Source organism: Eschscholzia californica, unplaced genomic scaffold, assembly GCF_041429995.1.
Source record: "Eschscholzia californica isolate CP2 unplaced genomic scaffold, dmEscCali1.0.p SCAF_5, whole genome shotgun sequence".
Lineage (NCBI taxonomy): Eukaryota > Viridiplantae > Streptophyta > Magnoliopsida > Ranunculales > Papaveraceae > Eschscholzia > Eschscholzia californica.
In genome coordinates this window covers 5,969,898-5,976,344 of record NW_028238472.1, presented here as the reverse complement: position 1 = coordinate 5,976,344, position 6,447 = coordinate 5,969,898, and positions in this window count along the sequence as shown.

Here is a 6,447-nt window from a genome sequence, read left to right as displayed (position 1 = left end):
GGTAACTGCTAAAGGATGTGTTATTCTATGTTTGTATGTGGATGACATGCTAATTATGGGAAATAATTTAGATGTCATCAATACAACTAAAAAGATGCTTTCGAAAACTTTCGACATGAAAGATTTAGGGAAAGCGGAAGTCATTCTTGGAATTAAGGTTTCCAAGACGGCTGAAGGGATAAGTTTATCTCAAACGCATTACGTTGAGAAAATCTTAGAAAAATTCAGCAAAGATGACCTCAAAGTGGCGAATACTCCGATAGATCCAAGTATTCACTTAATGAAGAATACAGGGAATGCAGTAAGACAATTAGAGTACTCTCGGATTATTGGAAGTCTAATGTACCTAATGAACTGTACTCGACCAGACATAGCCTACTCAGTCAGTAAGCTAAGTAGATTTACGAGTAACCCGAATAACACACATTGGAACGCCATAACGAGAGTGTTACGGTATCTAAGAAAGACGAAGGAGTACGGACTCCATTATACCACATATCCCGCTGTCTTAGAGGGATATGCAGATGCAAATTGGATATCAGATACCGACGACACTAAGTCTACCAGTGGATATGTGTTTACACTGGGAGGGGCTGCCATATCTTGGAAATCTTCGAAGCAAACGTGCATTGCTCGATCAACAATGGATTCAGAATTCATTGCTCTAGATAAAGCAGGGGAAGAAGCAGAATGGCTGCGACAATTCCTTGAAGATATTCCAATATGGCCAAAGCCGGTGCCTGCAATCAACATACACTGCGATAACCAAGCAGCGATTGCACTGGCACAAAGCAAGATGTACAACGGTAAGTCTCGACACATTCGTCGGAGACATAATACCGTTAAGCAACTTCTCTCTAAAGGGATCATAACTATAAATTATATAAGATCCAAAGATAACCTAGCGGATCCATTTACAAAAGGGTTATCTAGAGAGTTAGTAGTTGCATCATCAAGGGGAATGGGGCTAACGCCTAAAGTAAATGAGTAAAGGCATGGTGAAACCCTACCTAGATGACTGGAGATCCCACGATCTAGGTTCAAAGGGCAACTGAAGCTATATCCTGACTCGACAGTAACACTGTAAGAGATCTCTATCTCTTACCCATTCCTAGGATGACAACAGTGTTACCTGCATTGAGAGGTTAAGCATTAAGCTTTTAATGAATCCGAAAACTTAGAACTTGATTCTAACGTGAGGTATAGCAGGATACCTTATTACGGATAACCTATATGTGTGTGAATTGATGCCGGTTCTATGGGAAGGTCGTCTAGGCCGACTTCTCTAAAGCACACACGAAATCGGGAATGTTCAGGGCCGAAATGAACACAACCGAGAACCTAAGTTAGTAAGGGATTAGCTGTGTGATAACTATTTTGGATTACAATTCCCAGGACTCAGTTCAAGACGTAAAGTTCACTGCCGTCCTTGTAGACCTTGTAGTTATTCACTAGGAAAGGTTCAAAGTCGAAAGACTACCTTCTTCCGATGCAGCGAAGTTCCGCTTATGAGCTCTGTCAGTGTCAGTCTGTCAGTATAGTATGTCTGCATATATCATAGCATAAAACCTCAAATTTTCATTCATGTGGGGGATTGTTGGAATCGGAGCCTATTTTGGCTCGAGCCGACTCGTCAAACTCAGAAACGGAACGCGCCATTGCGTTCGTCTCGTCGAGCTCTACAATTTAGAGCCAAGAATCACTCAAATCCAATTCCGGATGAATGAGAAATTCAAGGTTAAAGTTTGAACGAAAAATCGGTTGAAATAGGTACTAAATTGTCAAAGAGGACAAGTCACGTTGGGGGGCATTCGCGCGAAGAGGACGCGCTCAGATCTGAACGGTGGGCGTTCTTTCCGCGAGATTGCGCGAGATCTAATGGTCCGCGTTCCTTCCGCGTCCGGACAGAAGCGGGACTGTGCTTTGATAGACACGTGGCTAGCGCGTGGGATACTTTCGGGACAGATCACGCCCATCTAGCGGCTGCTGTTTCACCCGAGTTTTTGAGCCAGATCTGATGGCCAAAAATTCACCCGAAAATCCCAGTTATATAACCAACTCTTCCCAAAGAGTTGTGTCCCTAAAAACCAAGAGTTTTGTCCCCAAAACTCTAGAGATGTGTCCCAAAAGTTTATACCTATTCAATTCCTATAAATACCACCCAAACTCACTTCATTTTTCATCAATTCAATTCATTCTCTTCTACTCTTCCCTTCTAACAATTAGAGGTTCTGGTTAGCCTAGAATATCTAATTAAAGAAGTATTTTCTAGAGGTTCTGGATAGACTAGAATATCTAGAAAAGGAAGAAAGAAGTCTCGAGTGAAATTTGAATTTCAGAAGCATCTAGAAGTTCATCCGCATTAGTCCAAGAGCTCATAATACTGACAAAGGTTCGTCCGCTTTCAGAATATAGAAGTACCATCTTAAAATTCTGAAAGGTTAGTCGTTGTATCCCGAAGGCATTCACCCTAACGTTTGGTACTGTTACGGGGGTGTAAAATGTCTTAAGGAAAGAGAATTTATTCTCGCCTCGACTACATATTTAGAAAGAAGGAATATTGATATATCATTATTCTGTAATTATTTATTTCTCTATAAGTTAGAGAAAGGAAACTCTGTCTAAATCAAGCCAAGACAGAAATCGACTTATCGATTTGATAACCAGAGAAACAACAAATATTACGATATTTATTATATATTTTATTGAGAGAGAGTGATTTTTATTAGTTATTATTTTTTTATATTATTTTTTTATTTCTTTTCTCTTAAATTAATTATTATTTTATTGAGAGAGAGAGATTTTAATTTCTTCTTTTAACCCTTGAAATTTATTTTGTTTCTTTTTTTCTTAAGTTAGTTATTTTATTTCTAAGAAGTAAAAGATTATTGTTTTTTAAATAGGTAACTTTATCTCTACGAAGGACTATATTTTAAATTTTGAGAAGGACTTCTAGACAATATGCATAATTAAATAAGGATGTTTGTCCCAGTCATCGTTTTCCCTTCTGTTTTATATAATAGATATATAAAGTAGTTTATATGTTCTCTCAAGAAACAAAACAAAAAAAGAGCAGTTTGTATGGCTTAAAATGTATGACTGGATATTTATATATGTTATAAATATATTTTATCTTTGGTAATATAACCAAGCCAAACAACATTTGATGTATGACTCGATATTTATATATGTTTTTGAATAACAAATTACATCTTCAATAAAAACAATAAAAATAGAAAACAACAACAAATTACATCTAACAAATGTTAGGAAAATCCTTTTTTTTTTTTGTTGAAACTTAGGAAAATTCATTTGGTATTAAGAGAAGACTTTTGTAACGGCAAGCCAGAAAAGAACAAGGTTTGTCAAACTTTAGAATTATTTGCATATGCCCAGAGGGAGAAGTTGACCTTTTGCTTTGCGTTCACACAGGATTGGAATCTAAACCCAACCAAACTTTTGGTGTGTTCACACCTAATAATAGAGTAATCTCCAATGGACACTACGTGTGTTTAATAGTTTTCCCTTCACTTTTTAAAGCAATACGAATGGACCTAGTTAGGTCTATTCCAAAAATGATACAAGAGGTTACAAAAATTGACCTATCTAAGACTTCAATAAGACCCGATTGTTTATCGAGGAAAAAAAATCATTAAAAGAGAAATGACTTGAAAATGAAGATCCATGCATGCATGATTTCCTGCAAGTTAAGAATAGACTTCGACTTGTAGATGTAGACTCTTCTAGTATTGCTCTACTCTGGTACTTGATTTGTACTATCGGTTAGACGAGTGTATATCGTGATAGAGCAACAAAGTCACTTAGTCACCCATGTTTGCATTACATTTTCCCCGAACAGCCTACCAGCTCGGTAATTATAAGCAGTACATTTGACTGGTGATGCTCGTTTCATCACATTATACGGTAAGTGATTTAGGCAGACACACCATATACTCTTGCATGACATGCTTTGGCGACAATTTGTTTTTCTTCCATAACAAGTTTGGCTGAATTGTTTGTGTTACAGGCACAGATTGCGCCTACTATTTCCGTATTTCCAGGCTATAGGAAGAGTTTTGCAACAAAAGAAAAAGGTAGTTTGGGTGTGTGGTGTGGTGGTGTGTATATGATGACTAAATTACATTACTTTAGTATGTATATGTGAAAAGCAAGATAAATATATTAAGGGTTATTTCTAGTTTAAGCCCCCTAGTTTAAGCTATATGGTCTGCCTAGTGTATATCGTAAAGCAATAACAAGTAATGTTCTCGGCCCCCTAGTTTAAGCTATATGGTCTGCCTAGTTTAAGCCCCCTAGGTCACTAACATCTCACGGAATAGAGGACGAAAAATAAAAAAGGGGGCTAAATTGAAAGCTAGCCATCTTTAGGGGGCCATTTTGGTGAGTTGGTCATCTTTAGGGGGCCAAAATGAAATTAATCCAAATAAAAATAAATAAATAATATCTTTTTTTTTTTCTCACTCTCCTTCTTCCTATCTCTTCTTTTTTTCCTCTCTCCTTTCTTCTCTGTCTCTACTCACTGTCCGGCGAAGGGGAGGATCCTCTGCAACGGACGAACAAAGGTCTAGTCGACTCGTCATGATCGGTCAGCGACCTTCATCGGAGAAGATGATGAGGGGACGATTAGGATGAAAGTGAAATGTAATGAAGTGGGAGAAATAAGAGGAGATGAGGTGGCTTTGATGTTTCAAAAAAAAAAAATTAGAATAAATTTAATTTTGGCTCCCAAAGGTATATCTGAAACTTTTTTTTACCCTCGGAATTCTAATGAAATTTCTGAACAACGGTGAGTTGTTCACAGAGTGAAGGCCAAAACGGAATGAACCCATGTTTCTTTTACTAGAAAAATACTTAATATTTGGTGCTTATTAATATTGTTAGAACAAAGTTCATTGTCACTTAAAATGGTAAACTTTGTATAATTATAGTTTGTTTGTGAGAGAAGTTGTCCTTTTTTTAGGTCAAGTTGTTCTGGGGGTAGAGTGGGGTTGGATTGTTGGAATCTCTCCCCACCATTGCCCATTTACTAACTACCAAGCCAACCTACTACACAAAAGTAAAACATCAAGCCAATCAAATGAGTTTCACATAACAATTCTCTACTTTGTGAACCCACTTGCTCATGCATAATGCCATAATCTGTCTGCCCAAGCAGGGAGTAAGAATCCAAAAAAACAAATCTGCAACTGATGTGATAGTGATACATCATATATGTATGAACGGGAGAAATTGATTGTGATGTCTAGTGTCTTACTGCTTGAGAACGGCTTCCTATGTATTTTTAATTAGTTTTTCAGTGGAGTTTCTACTAATGCTTTTTGATAGAGTGGCCTTACTCTATGAGAGCAATTCCAAGGAGGGTGGGGCTGACGTCAAAAATTCAAATATTTGGCCTCAGCCCCACCTTCCAACCACAGTCGGTTGGGACTCGACACTTTCAGTCGCCCCTAACAATCGGGGCGACTGAAGGCTTCCCAACATGACTGTTGGGCTTCATCCTAGCTGTTGGATTTTATCCAAAGACTAGATCTTCTCTCTCTTCTTTTTTTTTTTTTTTTTTTTTTCTTTTTTACAAATTTCAATTAGTTTAAATATTCTTTTTGAACTCTACACATTACCAATTAAAATACATCCCACCAAAATGTCGGTCTCCGAATAATTTTTCATCCTTGGAAAAAAATATTATTTCAAAAATAGTTCAGACACGTGTTTTGTATATATATAAAACCACACATGTTTTTCGCACACCAACAAAAAGGCCACAAACGCGTTTCGCACATGAACAAATTTCCGGCCTCAAAAGAGGCTGGGGTTGGAGCTGAATTTTTGAGGTTGAGCTGAGACTGAAAATTTTGGGCGAAAAAATGGCCTTTTCGGCCTAAGACAGACTGGGCCTGGAGTTGCTCTAAGAACATATTCTTTAAAAAAACATACCTTCAAAGCTATCCCAAGTTATTAATTACTATACTATTGATATTTGTATAAAATTAAACATATCGAAACGCATATATATATATATATATATATATATATCAAAACGATAAATCGGTTGTATTTGGACGACATATTTTATTTGAGAGTTGACGTTATGTCCAACCACTTTCCCAACTGAATTCGGTCGGGTGTCGTGGTCGATCCAGATTTAGAGCGAGAGAGAGAGAGAGCGAGAGAGAGTTTTTTACTTTCTTTCTCTAAATCTGGCCCGACCACGTCACCGGTCGGAATTCAGCCGGGAGAGTGGCCGGACGTAACATCATTTTTTTTATTTTGTTTAGTATGTCTTATTAATATAAAACTAGGATATAGGGAGTGCCCGTAAGACACGAAATTTTCTATATATTCATGTAAAGCGATTATCATAAAATATTCTGGTCATTTACAAATATATAAGTAAATAAATTGTACTTTCTAAAAGAATAATAATGA